Source organism: Gadus morhua, chromosome 11, assembly GCF_902167405.1.
Source record: "Gadus morhua chromosome 11, gadMor3.0, whole genome shotgun sequence".
Lineage (NCBI taxonomy): Eukaryota > Metazoa > Chordata > Actinopteri > Gadiformes > Gadidae > Gadus > Gadus morhua.
This window is the reverse complement of record NC_044058.1, coordinates 16485128-16511978: the sequence shown is the minus strand read 5'-3', so window position 1 is coordinate 16511978 and position 26851 is coordinate 16485128. Positions and strand designations below refer to the sequence as shown.

Here is a 26851-nt window from a genome sequence, read left to right as displayed (position 1 = left end):
TACACAGTCACCACACAGCTAGCAAACTGCATATTCCCCCCATGTATTATGCTGCAGATTTCTCATAAACATCGTCCACTTTATGCACAATGCAGCCACTCATTAACAGCCATTCATGGGCAGTGTTAATGCACTGACAGGGCACTGTCATTACCCTTGTGGCTCACTCACACGTTGATACAGATTGGGGGTTGTGACGCTGAATGCTGGGCATTGGACAAGAACAAAATGTGTTTATTTTATTGGTAAAAAGAAAGCAAGATATAGTCTAAAGGTATGATATGTTCCTACTCCGTAATAGTGAGAAACTGTATTTGTGAATAGTGGTTTTAGTCTGTGGTATTTAATTGCAGCCACGTTTAATCATATCCGACATTAACATTTTTCTCTGGTCTCATTTTCTTGTTGCGACTACATCAAGGAAGACATGTTGGGTTGATTTTAATTTGGAACCTTAAGACTGAATTTTTACACCACTTTAATCAAACACACCCATATCATGAGCCTGGATATTATCATAAAATCTTCAAACAATCTTTTTGTGTAAATCACATTGTGAAAATCCTTTTGGTGTACTACTTGAAGATTTTCAAATGTTAGGTTCTAGTCAGTGTTCGAAAGACTTCTGTAACAATATCTCACTGGACATGTGAGGTCTAATAAAGACAATTGGGGGGTTGAGGCCTGTGGTAGACATGCATCCCAAGACGAATGGCAGTCTGCAATAAGTCTGGCTCCTCTCCATTCATTTTTTTATTTCCACAGACCAAAAGGCCTCTGGACGCAAATGGATAGGCCTACAACCAATCATCGCAACAAAACAGGTTACGCAGTTTTAAGCAAGTCGTTTGTTCTTCTTTTCGGGAAAATATACCGGCCAGTTTGTTTGATACTGACACGATAGCTGAAATGACCGATCAGCGACAGCCATCTTTGTTGTTGTTAAAAAATGACTGTGGTGTGCTTCTGCACTGTCATCGTATTTAGCCCCCCTCATATTAGATAAACAGTTGTGATTGATCGGCCTATTTCGTAGCGGGCAGAAATTATTTTGTACGGTGGGGGAGCCAGATCTTATCTACAGGGCAAATGAAGCATGAGCTTGCGAGATTTGCCTGGTTCCCTAGGTACCTCTGTGGGCCCCTATGGCTGAAAAAGACTGATTTCTACTCGGAAACTAATCCATAGAATTTTGGTCTGCATCATCCAAGCTTTGTGCAGACAGTATCACATTGTGACTTCAGTGCCAATATACCTTTACTTCTCGGAATTATATCATGATATTACAGAGATGATAGTTTATTATATAAGGTGATTGCTGCTTGGCCATTTCTGTGTCTCTCGTGGTTCTTCTTATGGTAACTGATAGGGCAGGAAAAGATGAATAATAGCTAAGTCCTCATAGCTCATACGAGGTAACACACTTAGCACTTGCACTGCCTGAAGCCAACTTATAATAACCATGCTTATCATGTCTTTTCTGGAATCCTGCCGTTTATTTAAGTGTACATTGTACATACCCTGGACTCCCAGCTATAAGATTCAGAGTTCAAACCCGAATCCAAGCCTCAATGGGTGTGGTGCTGAGAGGCTGGACAGCATCAAGTGCCTGGGAGTCCACAACACCAAAGACTCATGCCTATTTCTCCTTAGGCGGCTGAAAAAGTTTGGTTTGGTGCACAAGATCCTTGGGGCCTTCTTCCGAGGCACAACAGAGAGCATCTTAGAAGGATGCATCACAGTCTGGTACGGGAACTGCATTGCCAAAAGCTGAAAAGCGTTGCAAAGTTATTTACTTGCATAATAATTGTACTAATAATTTGTACAATAAGATGCAATAAAAGTAACTCTGATTCTGATCCTAAAGCCTGCTGTCTACCCTTTACTTTACTCATCTATATATATATCAAATATATAAATATATATATATATATTTATATATTTGATATATATATATATATATACAGACACACATATATATATATATATATATATATATATATATATATATATATATATATATATATATATGTATGTCTGTCATGGAGCTGAATCCCAGGCTTCAGATGTTGAGGCGCAAGTGAAAAGGCAATTAGGAGATAAGGAACAATTGGCAGAGAGCAATTTTCCTCTAGGTCTCTAATAAGCGAAGATATGCACATCATCTTCTCATTTCATACTTTATGTGCATATTTTCCCGGAAAGCATCAGAGGGATGGAATCGTATACCTCTGTGACTGTGCATTTATTAAACATATTTTTGCATGAAAGCACATCAAATGCCACCATACATATGAGCTGCTATATATTCTGACAAAACATTAAATTTAGCTGTCATGGTTTATTTTAGAGCAGACAGAAAAGCATTTCCCCTCCGCCACAGATGCATGATTCAACGACTCACAATTCCTTCAAATAAAACATTCACTTTTATGGGACTTTTGATTTGTCTTGATTTTGACTTCAGCAAAGAACATTCATTTTGGTTATGGAAATACAATCTCAATAAACTCGCTAAGTAAACTACTATATCTTTTAATCAAAAATAAGCCAATGGATATCCTGACCAATACACTGATAAATGAATAAACAGAAAAATTAAGATAAAAACAGAAAAATGCCAGTGTGCCAATTAAAGAGATTCCACGCGGATGACTTCCTTTGAAATTTGGGTGTTTAGTCATAATTTGTGAACAGCAGGAGGTCACGAGAGTTAACTTTCAAAGCTTTGTTCCAATAAGCAGGTTATATTTAGTCAAATAAATTATTTTCCCAGTGTTCCTGACCGTTTCAAGAAGTAATCTCTAAAGACAGCATTAAAGCTGTTTCTGTAACACTGTTGAATACATTATTCTGCATTCGTAAATGTAATCCTCGTCTTAATCCCATCTAATGAATAGCTATATAAGGTGTCTTTGTGAGTCACTAGGATTCAAAGTTTGGCATGCATAGACAGAAAGCTATATATTTGTGTATTGATTTATGCTTTCATTAAATTGTTATTTTGCAAACAAGAAGGAAAATATGGAAAAGGACCACAATTGTCTGTAGTGTTATGACCACTGAGGTCCTCTGTAAGCATCATGAGGGCTGCCATTTCAGTCTACTTCCATGGTCTAATTCCAGGAGAACAAATAGTTTTTTCCCTGCAATTGGTCTTTTCACTGCCATCTTCTCCTCTCCAATTGATCTACCCATTAACACGACGACCACTCACACAAGACATGTATTTTTACCGTGAGATGGCTGATATGAAGAAGTAGATATTTGTTTCCTGGCCTCTGGGATGGGAGGGGGGGTTTGTGGGGGTGACATATAGTGCAAGAAGGACATTGATTTTCACGTGTGAAAAAGTAATTGCAGGTTCTTGGTGAATAAGATCTCTCCCTTGTATGTTTCTGTCTCGCTCCATTCTGTGTCCGTGTAAGAGTCTCACTAGTAAAAGCCTAAGAACAGAGCCTTAGACATTATAATGACCGGAAGGATAAAGAGGGAGAAACAGGTCTTGAAGCCAATGGACGTGAATAGATAGCAAGAAAAGGACAGGTTGTGGAAACCATAAAGGGCATTATGATCAACCAACTGTTCAGTGACTAGCAGTATTTTATAATGATTGCTAGGTCGCCAATCATATCATACTTCCATCATATCATACTTAATTTCAGATTTCTTCTTATTATTTTTTATGTTAAAACTTTCTCACAAAGACTGCATTGTGCAGACTATCTATGTATTGCTGACAAACTGCGTTGGTGTTTAATTGTGGCTTAATTCGTGTTTTACTTCCTTCACCTTCCCAAATCAAGAACTGATTTGGGATCAGTTCTTTCTGTTATAATAATCTTTGGCCATAACATCTTAGCAACATCTATTTTTTGCCTTATTGTCCCTCAGTTCGAATGTATCAGTGAAATTATACATGTTTTTTTGTTTAAGTCTCCATTTCATCCACGTTAATGTCCGTTGTCATGGAGACAGAACAGTTACACCTAGCCATCTGGCAACATCCCAGATCTAATCTCATCATGTTTCCCATTGCTTGCTCAGTCTGCCGTCCACTCCTCTCTTACTTTACTTTTAATTCCAACTTGAGAGAGAGAGAGAGAGAGAGAGAGAGAGAGAGAGAGAGAGAGAGAGAGAGAGAGAGAGAGAGAGAGAGAGAGAGAGAGAGAGAGAGAGAGAGATAGGTGACAAGGCGACCACAGAGGCAGTGCTTTGTAGAGCATGGTGTTATGGGGACATCTAGAGGTTTACATGACATAACACATGGATCTCGGGTATTTAAATAAATCAGAAATGTAAATGTGTTCTGTCTGACGGGCCCTGAAACAACCATTGGGGTGATGAAGAACTGAATATTTCAAGTTTTCATATGAAACTAGGTCGAAATGCCACGTGAAAAATTGCAGAAGTCCCAAGATTTTCTAACAACTTAATAAATAATCAATTGCAGCTATACTTACAACAAAACTCGTGTTGATGAGGCATTATTATCACATCGTAAATCATTATCTTAATAAAATTATCTCCATCTCTTTTAAAAAATGTCATACCTGATGGTGAATTTCCCCCAAGTCGGGGTTGATGAGTTAATTAGATAAGTCATGTCGAGTAAATCCAGTTCATAGTTTTACAGTAGATGCAGTTCCTGTGTGATTTTGCGCCCCCTGTAGGTGAAGTGCTGCCTATCGCCTTACTGAGCACCTTTTGGCATTGCCACTGTGACGTCATTGATTTATTTATTGACACAAAATTTGCTACACTTGTCCGCTATGGGAAAAATATGTATCCAGTTCCTGGCACCTTCTGGAGCTGACTTGGGATACATAGAATTATGTTTTCGAACTGGAGAATGCCTTTCCTGCAGAAAATGTGGTGAGTGCTGTGGTGCAAAGGTAGGTTGAAAATATGTTCAACCTGTGTCAAAGTGTCAAAGAGTTCAAAAGCCTAAATGGAGCCAACAATTGTACACATGCACACCATTTATAAACGGTAAAATGGTTGGAAAACAAATTAAGTGAAGAGTCAAACAGACAAAGCCTGATTAATTTTTCGAATGATCAGATTGGCTAGAATAAAAATATCTTTCCAGCGATCTGATTGGCTAACATAAATTACTTCGAATTAGCAGGGAATTTAGGCTTGTGTAAGCTACAATCAGGGGCTGAGCTATAGGCACGAACTATCTGTAATAAGAAGAATCCTTAAAACAACAATAGGTAGGCGGCCTACTACCTATTGTTGTTTTAAGGATTCTTCTTGGATAGGCTAGGCCTATCCACAGATAATGTGGATGTATAATTAATCCCAAAAAGTAAAAAATATCATCCGGAATGCAACTTTTTTTTTTAATCAGAGAATAACATCTAAAAAGTTAGATAAAAAAAAAGTATCCTCAAAAGATTATTAAAGAGTATATATCGAAAAAGCGAAATTAACTAAAAACAATATGCTGGGCATCAAAAATAATCTGTATTTTCGAACTAAAAATTGTGTTTGGTTTTAAACCTTCTTTAGATTTAATGTAACATATACGTTTTCTGTGTAACCGAAGTAGCTACCAAACACATTCTCAAACCATTTTATTCCGAGTGCATGTTAGAATCTTTTAATACTTTTGTGTTATTGTATCAGATAAGACAAATTAATGATGAGGGACTGACCATGGCAGTGTTAATGCCCGACTAGCTGAGCGTGTCGGATAAAGTTATCAGAAAAAGGAAAACAAAGATAATCAGGGCGTTATTATCATTATTTTAACAAAATAATATAATCCAAGAAATTTATTAAAAATAGTAACAACAATTTCTTGATTAAGAACTCTAAAATTGACTGTAATGTGTTTAATGTTTTGTGAAATCTCTGTGCAATTTATATTTACTGTATTTAATTTTACAGGATGATAAGTGACTGAAGGCACACCGGGTGGTTCATTATTAAATTGGAATCAAAATTGGATGGGGAATTTAAATTTATGCACTATATGAAAAAGAAAAACCGAACTAATTTACAAGCTAATAACTTTGATGAGGCAGAAAACCTTCAATACACCCCCCAATTCTAGCTGATGTCTTAAGAGCAGATTCATTATTTAAGAAACGACTCCACCGGAAATCACACTTCTCTTTGAAACCCACATGTGTTTTTAAGTACCCTAGGGCCCCCACCCATTAAGAACTCGTTCTCGCACCATTTCGTTGTTGGCTATTGAATCAAGCGGCATCTTCTTTATTTCTTTGCAGTTTTTTGTTTTAGGCCTACATAAGCAATACAAGCTGTGCAGACGTTTAGGCAGGTGCTTACCTCGGAATTTCTATTTGTTGCATCTACTTGTTTTTAAGATGTTCATTTATATTTATTTGAGAATAAATATAAATTTATTCTCAAATAAAGACGTGTCACCTGTAAGTGATTCTGTTCAGCTACCATAGCAACCAGGCTTGTATTCAGCAGCGTCAACAACAACATCATAGAAGTATTATTTATTTTTAAAAAACTAACTTAGTTGACAAAGTTGGGTTTGGTCACCAGACCAAAGTTCAAAGGTCACCAGACCAAGTTGGTGCAACCGGCCCCTGGTGGTGCTCAAGGTCAGACACCAGCTGGGTGCAATATATGCAGAGGCAGAGCACAATATAAGCAGCTTACCCTGGTCAGCGCTAATCAACAAGTAACGCGCTCTTTATTGTTGTCTTCTTGATTGTTCTGTGTTTGTGTTACTACAGTCAGTCCACTGCAACTGTGAATCTGCTAACACATGAAGCGGTTTCTCTGCTAGGTGTGGAACTTCCGTTGGGACAACCACAAACCCCATTCCAGTTTATGAAAATATTACATATATAGGCAAAGTGGTCAATATGTTGTAAACAATTACAAATATAAGGCATTGGCCTGCATCAGTTTTTACATTCATTTACATTCATACATTTTTGACGTTGAAAATTCAGAAAAATTAGATCTCCCCTTAGTTGAAACACTCATATAAACACAACATATACATTGAGAGAAAGAACCATTTGTTATATAACATTAATGCCACTTGATGGCAGTGTTGTTACTAAAATTGAGCAAAAAACATTGGGTTTTAGCCTGTAGGCTTACTAGCCTGAGGCCTACTAACAAAATGCTTATCCACACATATGTTTTGGGATCAGCCACGACTAATTAAATTTACAAAAAGATACAAAATTTTTCAAATAAATATAAATGAACATCTTAAAAACAAGTAGATGCAACAAATAGAAGTTCCGAGGTAAGCACCTGCCTAAACGTCTGCACAGTCTGTATTGCTTATGTAGGCCTAAAACAAAAAACTGCAAAGAAATAAAGAAAATGCCGCTTTTAAGGAGGAGAGTGCTCATTTATTTATTCCCTATAAGTTGCTTGTTTAGAGTGCACTTTCTTATCTCAGATTAAAATTCAGGAGCAACCCACTGAGCAGTGTCAAGGAAAAAACAAAAAACACATTGCCAGCCAGAAGGTACAGAACACCATTTGTGTGTTTCATTATTAAGCCAAACTAAAGCCATATTTGTTCCCTTTTTTTTGGTGGTGTTAACTTAAACCATGTCCCTTCTGCCATGTTTCTAAGAATTATACAATGCCTGTAGTCATACTGCCATGCTCCGCTGCTCCCTAAATCGCCAACTGGCCCTGGAGCAAGGCATCTTCTTCCAGCACATTCTTGCAGGGCTCGTTTTGATGACATCATCACTGCTGTCACTCTCATGGCAGAGAGACGCTGCTGGCGAGGGCCTGTCACGCACCGACGCACAGCAATATCTGGTCAACCGATGGGGCCCACGACGCACCAGTGTGTTCCCGCTCTGCCTGCCTACCGCAGCCTCCCCCCGCAGTCTTGCTGCTTCGCAGCGGCCAGATTATAGTTGATGACTACGTCTTAATCACATTCCATTTTCATTTGCTTTTATTGCCCGAGCGTCACGCTACACTGCTTGCTGGAGAAAAGAAAGAAAAAAAAAATACTTTACTTTTTGTCCTTTAAAAGTGAGTTCTTCTACCATACATCCTTAATCCTCCAACAGGTTTTTTTTGTTAATGACTGCAGCTACTCTGGGTCGTTACAACTAATTTTACACAGTGAGCTGACCAGGCTAACATGTGGGTGTATGAGCCCTTAACAAGGCCAGTGTAGCATATAGCAGGCAACAAAGGGTGCAGCGGTGGTGACTGCGTCTTACTGTCGCTTCAACCGGGGATGGCACAGGGCTGCTGCTGCACACACAGGCTCTTTGGTCTCTTTGTCAAAGTCGCACGGCTCTCTTCGTTGGTCTTTGAACACTTTTGACCTTGCTGCCATGCAGTTCCAGACACACACCCAGAGAAACGCAGCTTCTGCCCAGACATGGCAGTGGGCCAATACAAATAACCTGGCCTCAGAGTGTCGGCAGGACCGCAGAGAAATCCAAAACCGCTGCCCGGCCGGGCGGCACTCAGTCACAGGCTATCAGTGGATGGCTTGTTGAAATTTTAATTGTCCGAATGCATCATGTGGTTTGGAAACAAAATCAAATCAGGGGGGATCATCCCTCCTCTGTGACAGCCGTCCAAAAGGAGAGCAGCATTTTTGATGAGGCTTTAATTTATTTATTTTCTCTGGCTCTGATTTCAAGGTCGAGTTACGGCGTCTTGTGGGACAAACCAATGACATTGTATGGATAGGTAATTCTAGAGTGGTTCGATCCGCACAGATAAGAAAGAGATAAGAGACAGGTGTCTCAGAGAATAGAAGACGTCCATCTGGAAATTCAATCACCAACGCTCCAAAAGAAAATGGTTTCCATGAAATAACAGCCCGTCCAATAACCAAGGAGACGGCATGTCCTATTTGCCTATTGACCTGATGGATGTTAACAGGATAATTTCTGCTCACTCCCTGTGTCATAGCAGCTATACTAGATGCCAACTTTATGTAACTTATGCATGCAACTTATACAGACGCAATTTCAGGTTTTGCAGTTACGAAGATGATTTCTGATCTGTGGTGTGTGCGTGTGTTTGTTTGTATTTCTGTGGGCAGATGTGTCCGTGTTTAGGAGATATGAGCCAGATCTCTTGTGTTTGGCAGCTCACTGTACATGACGTCCAGCATGTCTCGGCCTGTGTAGTCACACCCTGGTATCACTTGTCTGATGTCACCACACCACGGTCAGCTATTGCAGCTGCAAATGTGATTAAAGAAATGCAAGAAGCAGTCAGCGTCACGGATCCCCGAGTGTCAGCATGTGTGTGAGTGTCTATGTGTGTGTGTGTGTGTGTGTGGGGGGGGGGGGGGGGGAGTGAAGTGTAATATAATGCAATTTGGTAAAGTTTCAAAGTGAATTTTATTGCGACAAAATCATTTTATGACAAGGTGATGGTGATTACACTCATGCAAAACAATTAAATATATGGATATGCAATGGAATCTTCCTTGAGTTCCTTAAAAGTAGTAATGACAATAAGCCTGAATTCACACACACACACACACACACACACACACACACACACACACACACACACACACACACACACACACACACACACACACACACACACACACACTAATAATGCAATCAAATAAAGACTATTATAAAAACCCAACATTATCATAATCAAATTTGAAATTTACACTTGTAATATAAGTCATACTAAAAAATAAAATGTTTAGAGTGATGAAATTGAATCATCTCAATGTGCCATCTTCTGGGCAAATTATTAATTGCCATTTATAACCAGGCCGTAAATATTTATTACAACCCTCCATATCGTGACAAAAAGGCTATGTCTAGCCAATTAAAAATGCATAAGGAGTAATGGCCCTTTATGAATAACTTAGCAGATGCCTCTCTATTGCTATAGAACATTTAACTGACAGCTTATCATTCATATATTATAAAACTCCCATTATTCAACTCGGCAACAAAATAAAATTGAAACATAATGACAAAAAAGTTTCCCTCTCAAACTGTGTTTCATACTTTCATTCCGTCAGACACGGCGCCAGATTGCAATACACCCTGATTCTCCAGTAGATGGCATGTTAGCATTAGGGAAACCTGTTGGTGCTAAGCTCACACACTCAATGTCTCAGTCCAGCCACTGTCAGTAGGCCAGCCCATCCGTTGACTTGCGGACATAAGCATGCAGTTTAAAGCGAGTGCAATTCAACATACAAGATTCATGATTTATGAATCTAGATTCAAGATTCAAGGATTGTATTTGTCAAATGCTCATACATGTATGTGCAGTGAAATGATGGTATGGGAAAAGCCACCGTTTACAAAATATAAAGGCAATATGTCGAGTAGGGAACAGGATGCAAAGTTAGTTTGACACCCATAAAGAATAACGAAAGCATAACTATAGTTTACAATGAAATCTGACGTCCACCACGTTCATTGCAAGATGTTGTTTGATTAGATATCAGACCTATTCTCTCCATGTAGCTGAGACACATGGTCTTTCAGCAGACAAGGCCTGGCTGCTCTCTATGGTCCACCACTGCCTTTGCCCTGCTTTGCCTGGGGCTAGGCTGGAAGGGCTAAGTACATTATGGTGTATGGCACGATTGAGACCGAGTGACCAGGTAGTAGGTACTATTCATCCTGCAGCCTCCCAGCGTGTCAAATCAGATTCCACAGTAAAAGGCTGTCAAAATGCTTTACTGTAGCTCCTCTTTCTACATGTGTCTTTACATTCTTTAATCTCAGGTACAAATTATTGGGACGTTCTATTCAACCTCTGTGGTGGAATTGTGTTCTGCCGCTTGTAGTAGTCCAACCCTGACATGTCTCTGTCTTGATCTGAGTTATTCCTGTTTGTTCAAGGACTATTTTGAAAGACAGAACACAGATCTGGTGCAACGGCTGGACCGTGTTTGGTTGCTGTAACTGCGCAAGGGGGATGTTAATAACAAGCGTTGAATGGATGCATAACATCATTCGCTAACTAAAGAATGGTCCAGACCCCCCAAGTTCAAGTTTTCAAACACTGGCTGGGAGGAGTCATGAAAGGGAAGCTTAGCAACCTGAGCAGGTGGTTCTAGAGCTCAGCTGGTTCTGCAGGTCAGGTGGTTCTTCAGGTCAGGTGGGTCAGCAGGTAAGGTGGGTCAGCAGGTCAGGTGGTTCTTCAGGTCAGGTGGGTCTGCAGGTCAGGTGGTTCTTCAGGTCAGGTGGGTCAGCAGGTCAGGTGGGTCTGCAGGTCAGGTGGGTCAGGTGGGTCTGCAGGTCAGGTGGGTCAGCAGGTCAGGTGGGTCAGCAGGTCAGGTGGGTCAGCAGGTCAGGTGGATCTGCAGATCAGGTGGTTTTGCAGATCAGGTGGTTCTACAGGTCAGATTATTTTTCAGGTCAGGTGGGTCTGCAGGTCAGGTGGTTCTGCAGGTCAGGTGGTTCTACAGGTCAGGTGGGTCTACAGGTCAGGTGGTTCTTCAGGTCAGGTGGTTCTACACGTCAGTTGGGTCTACAGGTCAGGTGGTTCTTCAGGTCAGTTGGTACTTCAGGTCAGGTGGGTCTACAGGTCAGGTGGTTCTTTCGGTCAGGTGGTTCTTCAGGTCAGGTGGTTCTTCAGGTCAGGTGGGCCGGCTGGTCAGGTGGTTCTGCAGATTCAGGTGGTTCTGCTGATCAGTTGGTTCTGCTGGTCAGGTGGTTCTGCAGGTCAGGTGGTTGAGCAGGTCTGTGTGTGTGCAAGCTGGACTCCCATTGATATTTTAACAAGAAGCTTAAGAAGCATTCTTTGTATTTTATATTATTAAATGAATAATACATTATTTATTATATTTATTTTGTGTTTCCTAACTTAGCATACGGTACTTATAGATTGCACTTGCATCCCCGCAACTAACAATATCATGCATTTTATGTTTCAGATCAATTAAAGCTATATGCAATTTTATCATTTATCAAATAACCCATATTTAAGAATGTTATAATTCTATACTTATATTATTTAAAATCATTGGCGTAGCAGTAGAAGGGACAGTAAAACACTTCCTCTTTCATAATGTTACAAAGTGCCCTCAAAATCAACTCAGAAAAAAATACATTGGATGCCTTTTCTCAGGGTTCCACCACTTAACATTATAGCTATAAGCTTCTTCAAGAGGTTCCAGTATGTCCAATATCATACTTTGTCTTTTGAGAAACTATTTATCGAGGGAGTTGAAGAAGACTAAAGAGCTGCAGGCCGTGTTTTTCTAGTTTGTTCCGATCTCATACACTCTGGAATTCCCTCCAGTTTGGCCGTGCAAAGCTGGCCCTGTGGCAAAACTGAAAACACAAGGAAAACTAAGACCCATTCAGGTAGAATACAAATAATTAGTGTAACAGACAGTAAAAGACCAAATAATGTGACTTTGGAACGAGATTTGCCTTTGCCTTTTGGCCTTATTCAAACCTCAATTAATTCAATTGGAAGGGCTGTATTTTTGGCAATGTCCGTAATCATTGCTTAACTCATTACCAACTATAATCAGCAACAGTTGTATCGTTTGCATGCAATAATACAGCTAGACATTCAAACCCACCCTCTGTAGAGCTATGCTGTTCGTCAGGCAATTGTAGCCGAGATGGAGGGAGAGCGACAGAGAGAGAGGGCGAGAGAGAGCGACACGGAGAGAGCGAGTGTGAGTGAGTGAGAGGGAGAGTGAGTGAGGGAGAGGGAGAGAGAGAGAGAGTGTGAGTGAGTGAAAGAGAGAGAGAAAGCGTCAGAGAGAAAGAGGGAGAGAGACATAGAGAGAGAGAGAGAAGAGAGAGAGGGTGGGTGGTGGTGGCGTGGACCCCTCGAGCAGACAAATGGACACATATATTACTTCACAGGAGGTCAGCACGATTACTGGATAAAGATCACAATATGACACTTTTCCTTTTCTGTACTGGCTCACTGAACTGATGGAGGGCCCCGGCAGCCGAGCCGTCTCCTTCTGTCCGGGATATTGATCACACATCTCGCACATAAGTCCTCACAAGCCCTTTTCTTTTCATAGAGGATTGGAGAGAAATCCCATCGCTAACTGTTTTCCTTCTTATGTTTTACTGTCCTCCCGGTCAGTCTTATGGACTATACTCTGGAACAATGAAGTGAAGATTGCCATCTTGCTAGCCAAAAAAAGATAGAGAGAAAGAACAGACACTGCCCTCATTTCTTTAACGGTGAAATTCACAATAAATGTAATGCTTGGACCACATACAACCTATTGTAGTTTAAGTTGGTTATTATCCCCTTACACACACAGAGACACTCAAATAAACACATGCATGACAATAAACAAGAAACCATACAATTATGATTCATAAAATTACTTTAAAATGATTATATAGCATAAACTATCCAGCATTAAATTGGCTTGAGTTGCAAGGAGTGCGTCTCCATGGTTTGAAATGCTTCGTTTGTTCCCCTTCTTTACTGCCCTTTATGTGTCTGCAACCGTGCGGCGTCTGTATTATTTTCTGCAATGGCCTGAGACAAATCAAGACAAATCAATAACGCTAGCCAAATCTTTTTGATTGATGCAGTTATTAAGTCATAACCCACAGTTTGTCACAATTCATTCCAGCAACAGCAGAGGCTCCCAGCCAGGCCCTGGCGGGGGGGCGTTATGAGGATCATAAATAATACACTCTAATGAGATATGAATTGATTGCATGGGGTAGGGGGGCTCCATCTATCACTCTAAATGATGTTTAACAATGGATTACCAGCCAATAATACCACCGATATGAGATTAAATAAAATAGCAGGGCGGTTTTCAGCAGGCTACCACCCGTGGTCGCTCACGCACCCCCCCCCCCCCCCCCCCCCCCCCCTCCCCCGCCCCTATCCCACCAACGGGTGGAAATAAATCTGCTCAATTACTGTACCGCCAATCCGTTTTCCACCGCTAAAGACATTATTATTTCATTTAGGGCTTGTTCATGCATCATAGATTATTTCATTTTAGCCAGTCAATAAGCAGAGCTGCAGTATTTTATTTTATTCACTGGGGCCTAAGGTGAAGTGGAGCTTTGAGTATCGCGGGGCCCGCTAGGAAGAGAGAGCGAGCGGGGGAAGGACACCAGCCACTGTGACTTCTCTGCAGTTACCAAAGGCTGCCCTTTATTTCTTTATTTCTTTGCATATTTAGCTTTATTGGAGAGAAGTGTATCTATACATTTTCCTTCTGCTATCCCCAAGCATGTGACAGGCATAAAGAAAAGGGTTTTCCGTCAAACCAGTGATCAATTTAAACCACATTAGTCGTTCCCTATAAGATGATTTAGAACAGCACTTCAATGGCGGGGGAGCAATGGGGAATTGGATAACGCACATGCTCACTGCTATCTAACTTGGCTGCAAATCACGTTATGGTTTTCAGCAGAGCCGAAGTTGTGATTGGTTATTTCTCTCCTAACTACATCAGGTCATAGCTTTAAGGGTTTGCCTTGTGATGATCTGTGTTAATGATTGTTCTTATCGCTTTCCTTTGGGTTTGGAGACACATCTAGCGAGAGACGACCAACAACAGTCCTGGACCATGAGGCTGATTAAGGCCGGGAAGATAGCTTGTTGTTGGTTAAAATAAGCAGCACTTTGTACTTCCAGTGTCAGAACGCACAAACGTGTTTCAGGGCATGGGTCAAGACAAGATCTTGATTTTATGTGAACGGTCATTCCAATTCTAAACTCTCACCAGATCAAGCTATTGTCTCGGTGGTGCAGCATAAGGGGTTAATTATCAGCTTTGAAGAACTGGGTTCAAGTCCTGCAGAGGGAAGCCAGCAAAACCTAATAACATTTTGGAAGAGTAACATTGTCATGTGAATTCTAATTATTTATTTAAGTAATTATAACTTTCGACCAGATCATAGCTGGTGTCTGGGCGGAGCAACGGTATAGCTGATGGTTATCGGCTATGGATATCTGTCTTGCCATGGCAGCGCTTCATCTAAACCTAATGTAACCTTTGTAATAAAATACAATGGGATAGACATTTTGGGCTTTTCGGACACTTGTCATTTAATGAGAGCGATGTTGTACATGTTGCAGGGACTCCAAAATATCCTTGACTAAAACGCTGCGTATTGTCACAGTAAAGCTTTGGCAGGCTTTACTACGTCACTGATCACGTAGCATCAAGGATTCAGAGGTCAAGGGGAAAAATGTCTGAAAAGATGCAAGAAAAGAGGAAAGATATTCCAGAAAAAAAGAGATCAAGACGAGAAAGAGGACTAATAGGATGAGTCCATTGTGAAGAAGGGAATTAAAATAGATGGATCGAGAACTTTTTGAAAAAAAGATAAAGATCTTTAATCAAACAAGGTCCGAAATCGGAAGTCTAAATGTTTTTCAGACATATCCATGGCAAAGAGGACAGACAACAGATTGAGTTGGGAGAACAAGAAACAAATGTAGAGTTCAAGAAAATATGGATAAAAGAGATAAGAGCAGATGATGGCCAGAGCCAGAACAAAAATACAGAAACAAAATGAATAGAAATATACATTTGAGTTCAGAAATTGTGAGAGAAGATGAATCAGACGAATAAAGGTAAAGAGAATGAGAATGCTTAGAGAAACAAGAAAGAACACAGAGAACGACGAAAAGAAGAAAAAAGGAGAATGAGAACATTGTGAAAGAAAAGTTTATGTCCATCAAGCTGAAAGATTTGAGGTATAATGTGTATGAAGATTCCATATTATGGAAGTTTTGAATAAAGTTTAAAGGCTACCAAGTGTGTGAGAAAATAATATAAGTGTTATTTAAATCGATTTTATATTCAAAAGGTGAAACAAGAATCAATAGAACAGTTTGAAAGTAAAGGGCTCAACTGTGTCAGAATGTTTAACATTGTTAAAATGTTCTGTTTTCTCGAGTGGAGATGACTGCAATGGCTCAGTAAAAGTAAATGAGACGAAGTGAAAACAAGCTTGAATTAAAAAAAAATCTACTTAAACGCACAAAAACGTAGGAGAAGATGTAAATACAGAATCAAATAGCATCTATGTGTTATTGGCAGTTTTGGGTTACCATGTGTCAATCTTACATTCTGACTGCACCCCCCTAAATACGATTATAGTGAGTGGGACATAGTTGTGCAACATAGTGAAAGCATGGACAGCAATACAGCCCTGCACCTAAAAAGATAAATAAGTGTCTACCACAAGTCAGGGAGAACGCATTTTGACAAATGTGATAGTCAGTTGGGACGAACTAAATCAGTGGGGTTTGATTTTCCTTACAGGTAGAAGTTGTTAAAGTCTACACATGTGTGACTTCAACAACTTAGCAGTCTGCCAATTGACTGCCAGGATAATATACAATATTACAAAGTTAATAAGTTAAAAAGTCCAAAATATATAAATAATGTAATACTTGGACACTCGGGGTATGTTGGTGTGCATTTGATGTCGATGCCTTGAACATTTTGGAGATAGTTATTGAAATAAGGCGGCTGAAGAAGAAAAAGACCAACAATAATGTAACTAGCTTTGCAACCGCACAAATCCCCAAACAAACTGTCAACCAATCTATCCAGCTCATTCAGTTCAGCAGGTACGACGTACGACTACTGTTCCCAGTCAGACTTAAAGGTGCCCTCTCTTTTCTTTTCTGTACTTTTTTGCCTTCTGTCTTCCCTGTGCCCATTCCGTCCATATCTGATATCTAAGGCTGTGTTCTCCCTGCCTCCCCCTGGTTGCCTCCTGTGGGTACAGAGTTGAGTGGGCTTGTCTGGGGGTTGAAGCCCAGGCTGGATTGGGGAAGAGGTGGCTGTCACAGTGTCTTGATTAATGACCCGTCGGTGGCTTGTCCAGCCATATTAGGGCTCCATGTATCTACCCGAGTCCATGCGGGGCGAGGGGGCTTTGTTCTGGGAGGAAATGGTGTCAGCGGCCCACAGCCGTTTGCCTATAAAAAGATAAAGATTTACTGTCATCAAAGGGCAGATTAAAGCCCACAATGGCAACATTGATTTCTTTTTCCTTTTTTTTCTCAAAACCCCCTCTCTACCACTCCTAAAAAATTCACATTTTGGGAGAAGCCATTCCAGCGCTAGGAGGAGATATGATCAGCTTATTTGGAAAGGATAATATGGAATCTTCTCCTAGAATGAACTTTGAAAGAAGTAAATTGTAAATATTGATTTCTGAAATGAAGTGTCAATCTTGTTTGGGCCAAGATTATTCCTATCATCTGAACCCTCTCCCGCTCCCCCCTAGCCCCCCAACTCACACACCCACCCACCCACACACCCTAACACACACACACACACACACACACACACACACACACACACACACACACACACACACCCTAACACACACACACACACACACACACACACACACACACACACACACACACACACACACACACACACACACTAACACACCACCACCACCAACAACGATGAATTCAAAACTGCTGACAAAGTGGAGTGTATAGGATTTCTGTTAGGAGGCGGTCGGCAGCGGTTTGCCGCTTGGCCGGGCCCGAGCCCCTTGCCGGTAATGGCTGTTCAATTTTATCAGATAAAGGAGGAGATCTCATCAGAGGCGAAAAATGAAATGAACTGTGACTCCGAATCAGGATACCCTGCTCTTATCCCGGGCAAAAATCATCCGAGCGGGGCCCAGGGCTTTCCATTATTTCAGGTCACTTCATTACGGCCCTGCACACAGGACCCAATTGCTACAAACAAAGCGGGCCCCTTCCTGCCTCACCCAGGGGTCGAATGTGAGGGGCAGTTTGATAGGTGCCTGACGTGTCCGGCGTTATCCTATTACCACTTAAGAGGCTTCGCTGAAAGGTAGCAAATCTGGCGCACGTGTTTGTTATCCTTTTTCACTCTACCTTTTGTATCACAAGAGCTTTTACTGCTCACCTTACGTCCGGCGGAGAAAGAAAAGATAATTCATCGACGCCACCAATGTTTTTTTTTGTTGTTGTCTGCGCTTTTCTTGATAGCTTCGATTTTTTATTTTGGCCTTGGGACCCGACAGGCAGGGTGAACTATTGTTTCAGATGTTTAAAGAACACACACCACTGATGATTTGCTCATGATATTTTATATCTATTAGTAATTGATGTCATTGACGTCCACTGCGGTTTTGGAGCCCAAATGAGTATGCGACTGCAATGGAAATACCGTTGAAGTCAAATACCTTGCTCACTCATCCAGAGGGTTGTCTGTGTGTCTGATCTGGTTAGATGCCAGGGTTAGAACAACAGAGCGAGCCTGCTTGTAAACCTGGAAATTAGCCTCACCTACTGCTCTGCCAACAATATTACCATAGTGCCCCATTGATAAAAGAAGAGGACAAGACAAGCAGGATGACATGCTTGTTTTGTTGTAGTTGATGATGTACCTAATGCAGCTTTAAACAAGACCAACCCATGACTCACCATGAAGGGTATTCGCACGAGTGTGTGTGTATGTTTGTATGTGTGTGTGTTTGTTCTTGGATCTCTTTCTTTTTCTTTTTTTACTAATAATGAATGAATAAGCTGTTATCGCCGAGGAATTTGTAGCTTTGTGAGTAATTACAGTTTTTTGTTGCGGTTCCATAGGACGGGTATTGATCTCTGAGCGGAGCCGTGGTCGATACACAAGGGGGCATGCGGCACTTGATCGCTACGCAGGAGAAAAATGACGTGAGGCTAAGCAGCCAGATTTGTAATAGAACACTAAGGGGAAAGCTTTGGGGGAGGCACTGGACGTGGAGAAAAATACAACCCAAACTGCAATGCTACTCAATATGAATGTGTATTACTTCTCCCAATGTCATGGTTATTATGAAGATTAAGAGGTTCAAGATAATTCTGATGTTAATGATGATTTTTATCATTGTTCATCTATATATCTAAATATATTAGCCTTTATAAATAAATAAATAAATAAATAAATATATATATATATATATATAATACCGTAACATATTTTCCTATTTCTACTATTTCTTTTCTATTCTTATTTGAAACAAATATTGTATTCGATTTGCATTTGTGTCTCCAGTGATCATGGATAACTTCTGCTATCTGATCTTTCTCTTGACCAGCAGATCCATACATTGACGCTTGCTGAGTTACATTATCCCACTCTGGCCACGCATAGAGGTCACTGATACATAAAGAGCTTCCTCCGTTTGTATCGTTTCCCCATCAAACACACTGGAGATAGACAAGCCTGATGGAAACAATCACAACAAGTCACCACAAATCAAACCTTTAAATGGGGAGGTGATAGAAGTGTGTAAATGATGTGGCACACTTTGAAATATTGTTAAGAGTGTGTTCAATAAGACCCCAACATAGGGTCAATATTAGACTCTCCAGTGATATTTTAATGACTTTAACATTAAGGCATTTCCTTCTGGCTGAAGTTAAAGGTCCAATAGTGTTATTTTATGAAGGAAAAAAAAAATAGTTTGGTTTTAATGCTGTTATGGATTGCAACTTCAATAGCTTTCTGTTTTGTGATTCATTATTGTACACATTTTCATAAAATATGTAATTGTATCAATAGGAATGTTAAGTTATTATAGACGTATAAATTAGGAATTACAGTTACACTACCACATTTACACAATGTTTAAAATGGGTACTGCAGTCGAAATTCTAAATATTTGGGAGTTGTCTCAGTCCGACCCAATCTCCCCTTACTCAAAATTCACATGGATTACCAGGTTGAGGACACTAACAACTAACTAACACGAGCGCAAGGCAAGCTGAGCCCATTATATTTTACAAATGATGATTGAATCATCATGTTCATCAGGGAACCAATGGACAGTGAATCATAACACACAGGTCGAAACAAAAACAAACCTTACGAATGGCTGCAGCATTGTTGTCCCAGAATCCATCATTTAGACTAAGCATGTTTCCTTAATCTCTTAATACTTATCATGGTCCCTTTATGATTAGTACAGTGAATGTGTGGACATCAACTAAACGTGGTGGCATGAAAACCTTGATTTCTGTGCATAACCCATAAAGGATGAATGAAAACATTTTATTAAGAAGAATAAGTCAATGCGATATGAGGGCCCATTCATTACATTCTGCTACAATGAAATCCATCTAACAGAACTTAAAATTGTCAGCTCATTTACAATAATCTCAGAAACCCAAATGAAACACCCTCTCTCTGGGTCCACGGTGTCCACCTGCTCTCAGTGCAACGTGGCAGTCACTTTATGCAGTGATTTACAACAAACCCAGTAGCTCAATGACTTTATAAACTTCATTCTAATTGGCTAGTGATTAAAATGGGGGGGGGGGGGGGGAGGGGAGGCAGGTTGATCAGGTGATGCCCTGGCCCAGTGAAGTGATGTTAAGAAGGGGGACGGAATGTGTTGTACAAGCCACCCGGCGTGGACACACTTTATGCACCCGTGACGGCAGATGTCCAGGGTGACTACTCTGTGTAAGAGACACATGCCAGGAAGAATTACCTCAGGACTTCTACATCCACTCCTGAAAACGGACCCGCACTGAATGTACTTAGATGCGCTGTCTTCTGGTCCCACTGTGCAGAGGGCATTCAGTATAATATATATACAGAGAGAGAGGGGGAGAGAGAGAGGGAGAGAGAGAGAGAGAGAGATAGAAACAGAGAGAGGAAGAGGCAAATGGTAACATCTTTTTTATTTTACTTCAAAGCTGGGAAGTTCACATTAATAGAGAATCAAAAGTCTTAAAACAAAGTTGAAAATCTCTCGGTTACGTTTGAGAGCACAGGACCAATTTAAACACTCTACCTCTGCCCCAAATGTGGAATTAGAGAGGATTTGATGCGTTTCAAATTGAACAGAGAGGGGACACTCTGTCAGAAGCGCTGCACCTACAGGCGTCATTTAAGTAATGTCTTGTGGCATCTTTGACGCATCGCGGGACAAGCACACGGGAATGACGGATTTATGCCGACACTGCCGCGGTTTTATCTCCTCTGTCCCAGTCTGAGTGCATGCTCTGCTGGGCGGAAAACAGAGAAAAAAAACGGGTGGACATACACGTAGATTTGAATCATACAGGCTGTGTGTTTGAGCTATCTGGATATTCACTTTAAACAGTGTCTAAATAAGGCCGTTCTCAAAGGAGCCCCGTCGACTCCTTATCGAGGCACAGGCGCAGCCAGATCACTTGATTTGCTTAAGGAATAGAGGAGATATTAACAGCTCCTGACTACGGGAGTGGCCCTTCTGTTGTTCGTATTAAACCTATCCACCACTTCATTATACAGCCAGTCTCTGGAGAGTCCCGTTGTACAGTCTCTCTCTTTATCTCCTCCTCCTCCTTTCTCGTCCTCCTTGTCTCTACCACTCCCCTGTATCTCCCCCTAACTCGCTCTCTTTCCCTCTCTCTCCCTCTCCATCCCTGCCTCCGTATCCCTCTCTCCTCCCATCTTCCTTTATCTTAACCTCTCTCCATCTCCTTCCCTCTGTATCCCTCTCTCTTCCCCTCTCCCTCTCTCTTCCCCTCTCTCTCCATCTCCCTCCCTCCGTATCTCTCACTCTTCCACACTTCCTCTCTCTTCCCCCTCTCTCTTCTCCTTGCTCCATCTCCCTCCTTCAACCACTCTCTCTCTCTCTCTCTCTCTCTCTCTCTCTCTCTCTCTCTCTCTCTCTCTCTCACCCTGGTGATACGAGCATCCCTGGTAGCAGACAGGAGCATCATCAACATGCGCAGTGTGGCGGTGTCATGCAGATAGCCTCTCTGTGTTGGTAATGGAGGAAACAGCGATCGATATGGAAGCAGGAGATGGCTGCAGCCGGAGAGGCCCTGTTTGGCTACGCTTAATCCCGATGATGAATAATGTCGCGGTCATAATCGCGGCGATCATTTAGCGCTGACACTTCACTCTGTGATGAATGGCGTGTCAATAGCGCCGCGGCTCCGCATCACAAAGCGGCCAAGTGACAAGTTTTGAAATATTAATCTGAGCCTGCGTGTGTGTGTGTTTGTGTGTGTGCTAGAATGAGCAATCAGTGTCCATTATTTATTAACATAAACTGGGTGTATCATTGTACTGAAAAGGTCATTTCTGATGATTTTATTAACACAAGAAAGAATAGCCGGCTGTTTACTCTGTAGATGAATCTCATAGCGTGTTTCCTGAATTACAGGAAATAAACACATTGTACCATTGAAATATGTTCAAATCCTGCTACAGTCACCCTTCAAAACAACGGCTAACGTAACAACTAATGTGTTAAAAGATTTATTCTGGTAATTAAGTAAGGGTTCCCTTTAACATTTAAAATGTGCCCTTTAACCCTGGGTCAAGCCTGCATGACGGGTCTTGAGGGAAGAGAGAATAGCAAATCTTGACATCTCTGGAGGATTAGCACTCTAGCATGACATTAGCATGACATTAGCATGACATGATAGACTTTGGCAGTGTCTCTTTTACATATATTAGCTGCCATAGTCTTCAAAGCAATTTTTCTTTTGTTGGAAAGAAAATGGGAAATTCTAAGTTGTAGATTGTAGCCTATTGTAAGTAAGTCCATTATTTGTTATTACCTGTTAAAATAATTTTGCCCAATAGATTCACACAATTTTAACATACAAGTATTTTAAAACGTGCATTCAGCCGTTCAAAGAAGAAAAGCAAAACAAACACAGAATAATAACAAGTTAGTACGCATTGAGTGTACCTTGTTTTGGCTATGCTATGAACTGTGCTTCGTGGCTGACAGGCCCATCTCTTAAAGTGTTAAACCGTTTACAGTGGCTCTGCTAGAAATTATTTGATGCCTGCTCCGTGCGCACTGGGACTTGGTGGACGAGGAGGTAAATTGATTTGATTCCTAACTCTCCCCTTATCTATAAATGTTGAGGGACAGAGTCCGTTTTTGGTTATGATTTATTACTTCAAAGCTATAAAGTCTCTTGCTGACATGGAAAGCAAAGAACTCACTTACTTGTTATCCTGGGCGGCCTATCTCTGAGGCCACCGTGACTAGGGCCCGAAGCTGCACTTCTTCCTCCCCGCAGGACTCAAAAAGGCATTTTGATGATTCTGTTGACACAGGTTATGGAAGGAAATAATGAAAGAGATAAAAACTTCTATTATGATTTTTTCCTTTTTTCCGCACCCCCTTCCATTACTTCTGTATGGCAGATTGCATGATAGATGACGTGTCAGGCTACTGGTTATTGTTAAAGATTTTCTGATTTCCTGAGCAGTAAATAGGCTCCTCTGACCTTTTCTGAGAAGCAATTGTTTCGTCCCCCAAAACAGCAAGCGCTTGTTTTTGATGCTGCGGGATGATATGAAAATAAAATATAGAAAAAACTTCAACTGATATACTTCCTTTTATCTACATATTGTAAACGTGACATTATGTCCCCTCTATCCAGGGAAAAGAAAACCCATGTCTGTCGCTAATGTATTTCCTCAATGTGGAGGCGGGAGAACCGTGATGCGGCTTGGGACACTGTGTACACAGCTTCCGTTAAGTCCCATGGACCAATGTGGCTAAGCCAGGAATGGACTAACACAGCCGCTTTGACCTTGGCTGGGCTTATTTGCTCCTGTGCGACAGCCTAAATATTTACCTGTCATTGTTGATGATCCTCCGGGCCTCCGTGGCTGTAAGGCTTTTGATGGAGGAGCAGAGCTTTGCGGCACTCCCCCTGCCATGGAATTGCAAAATTAGTTAGCAGCGAATTGGGCTGTATCTTTTCTTCCAGCACCACCGGCTTCATCCCATACCTTTTAACGTGGGTACAATTACGCTGTGAAAAAAAAAGGAAAAAGACAAGAGGCAGACAGGCCAAGTGGCTAAGCAGCAGAACAATGTGTTAACACCCTGAATTTAACCTTGGCAAGAAGAGTGCAGATGTGCCAACATCGTACAGCATGACTATATAAACATGATGTATGATGGCATGGAGGAGATGTTTGGAGTTGATCAGCGATCTTATAGAAGCATACAGATCAACCCTTTATAGAAAACACCAGTCGATTTTCGCTGTCCCACTCGGAACCACCTCCTCCACTTCCTCTACACTCTGAGTCTCATATAGTGACACACCAGAGGGATTGCTGATCTCCATTTTAGATAATAGCGTTCAATCTCTTATCATTTACAGCTGTCCAGCGGTAAACAACAAAACAAAACAAAAAAGATTGAAATAGATGAAAAGAAAAAGAATTAGGGGGGGGAGCTCCTATTTTCCTCGTAAGGTTTTACTCTTTTCATGCCATTGTGGGCCTCTATAAGATGATAGCTATCAAAATCATAACTGCTTACACGTTTTCAGGACTCAATCCCCAAAACAGAAACTTTCTATTTCCAAAATTGATTTGTTTCGGGAGGCATTTATCTTTTCCCTCAAACAATGGAAAAGGTTATTTTTTCCCCCTTTCTTTTTTCATTAAACTTTTGATTGCTCCTCAAGCTAAAGCCGCTTTCTCGAGAAAGGGGGCCACAAAAGACAAGAAGAAAAGTGCCAAAGGGCCTATTTAAGCCATTTCCCCACTATAGGACCTTATAGTACGCAGCCAGATGCACATGGCCAACGTGGACAATTCAACCTAACCTCCCATCTGGTTAATAGAATAAGGTAAATTAATGCATTTTTAACACTCCCTAATTGGCTAAGTCATTTCATTATTATAAATATTAGGTATCTGTAATAGGGAACACTAATTCCTTTGACTAGACTACAGAGTCCCGCCGTCCAATAAGCATGCTAATCTAATTAGAAAGCTAGCGGAGCCGAACGACTACATTTTCTCATACTTAGCGTTAGAGGGTCGGGGCTCTGGCGAAGCAGATGTGCTGTGAAATTAATTTCCTCTGGTGTAACCGGAGACGGTCTTCTCCTGGCCTGGTTTATGAAATTTCCATTTCACAGATGATAACCTATTATCACTTTGTTCGAGGGAAACGTGTTAATGGCCGGAAGGATTGAATTATTCATATTTGCTCATTTCTATTCCGCGGCTCGCGCCTGCTCTTTTCATGCACTGGGAGAGGGCTAATGTAAACATGACCGGAATTCTTGTAAATTGGCTTGTAGAGGAGACTGTTAGCATAGCGCCTGGGGACTGATGCTAGACAGGGATAACAGCTGATATCTGTAAGGTACAGCCGATGATGCACGCGTCTGTTGCCTTGATGTGTCTTTGCGTGTGTGTGATGTGTGTGAGCGTGTGTGCGTGTGTGCGCGTGTTTGTGTGTGTGTACGTGTACATGTGTGCAAATGAGAAGGACATTTAAAATCTGTTGGCCTTTCACGTGCTTGTATGTATGCGCGTGCACATATTTTGAAAACTCAGCGAATCGTCAAGTAGATGAATGACACATTGATGTGAGTGTGTGTGTGTGTGTGTGTGTGTGTGTGTGTGTGTGTGTGTGTGTGTGTGTGTGTGTGTGTGTGTGTGTGTGTGTGTGTGTGTGTGTGTGTGTGGTTGTGGTTGTGTGTGTGTCAACAACAACAACAACAATAACAACAACAACAACATAACAGGGAAGCAGGCAGCTGGTAATGGCAACTAATTGAAACAGGAAGAAATAGGCTATTATGCTTGGTGTGCAACATATGCTGAATCTTTACATAATTACATTATTATATGATTTTGTTTTGTGCTTGGTACTTTTGGTAAAGGATGAAACCATGAATACATAAACATAATGTATTCCATGACACTAGTGTGAGGGTGAGGAAGTATACGTAGTTTGATGTTAAATAATGTCTTCCATGGTGGCAGGACAGCAGAACTCCCATTCATAAGCACTGAGCCTTCCTCTCTCCCAGTGACGTAGCACCTGCTCCCTGACGGGGCTAAACACATGTCCTGTGTGTGTGTGTGTGTGTGTGTGTGTGTGTGTGTGTGTGTGTGTGAGTGTGAGTGTGTGTGTGTGTGTGTGTGCATGTGCATGTGTTTGTGTGACAATAAAATATGCATGCAGTATTCATTAAATTACACTGATGTGCGTTATATTATCTAGGCCTTGTCTGAACAGGCTATTCATACAGTATTAATTAATCAGTGTATGTCCTTAAACGTTATACATTTGTAAAATAAAGATGATATGCAAAGATTAATTTACTATGTGTACATCATGCAAAGGAATACATATATGTATTTCATACACAATTGTTGTGGTGATTAATCATTGTCATAATACTCAATCAAAATGATAAGCGCAACCTAGCAGTTTCATCAAAGTATCGATTTAAGTCCTGGTATTTAGAAATATTGAAGATTCACGCCAACTACTTGAATAATCCTTCAGTTCTTTTGGAAAGAGTTGGGTTCATTATGTGGTAAAATGATCTAAAGTATAAGTATAAATTACGAGCATCACTAGGTGGCAGTAGAGTATCCTAAAATTGCATAAATGCATATGCTTTTCACACCGTGCAACTCTGACTTCACTATCAATCAATTTGTCCTTCAGTGAGGGAAGACTTTGATGTGATCGGTGCCAAACACTCTCCTGGCTGATTTTACTGTAGTGGGCAATGTTTTCTAACTTTATTTTTAATCGATTGTTCATTGTTAGCCAGCACCAAAATCTATTTACTCACCTCGAATGTATTTGTCAAAATGCAACAAATAGAGAAAAAAGGAAAATAACTAAATTGTTGGCTGACAGTGTATGTGTGTATATATCTATGTATATATAATCATATGCATGTGAGTCAGTAAACAAAAATAAATAGTGCATGTACACAGGGCACCTTAGCTCTCAGCACACGGTCAACTGGATGGTTACGTTGCATCAGGGTTGATTGACTACACTTCAAGCCCTGGCTAACTCTTGACTGAAATTCAAAACAGCATGAATGCAGAAAACTTCTCTAATAAAGTCACTCTCTGACCGCAATTGTTTTTGAGGACCCCTCTATTATACCG

General features: G+C 40.9%; 1 long non-coding RNA gene across 1 annotated transcript; it reads right to left on the bottom strand.

Moving 5' to 3' along the window:
• Nucleotides 1-22921: 22921 nt before the first annotated feature.
• LOC115554624 (uncharacterized) lies at nucleotides 22922-25102 on the bottom strand. The gene is made up of 4 exons (XR_003978627.1): nucleotides 24729-25102; nucleotides 23539-23616; nucleotides 23185-23240; nucleotides 22922-22999 (listed from the first exon to the last, which is right to left on the bottom strand). It is a non-coding gene; the product is annotated as an uncharacterized LOC115554624 (long non-coding RNA).
• Nucleotides 25103-26851: the final 1749 nt, after the last annotated feature.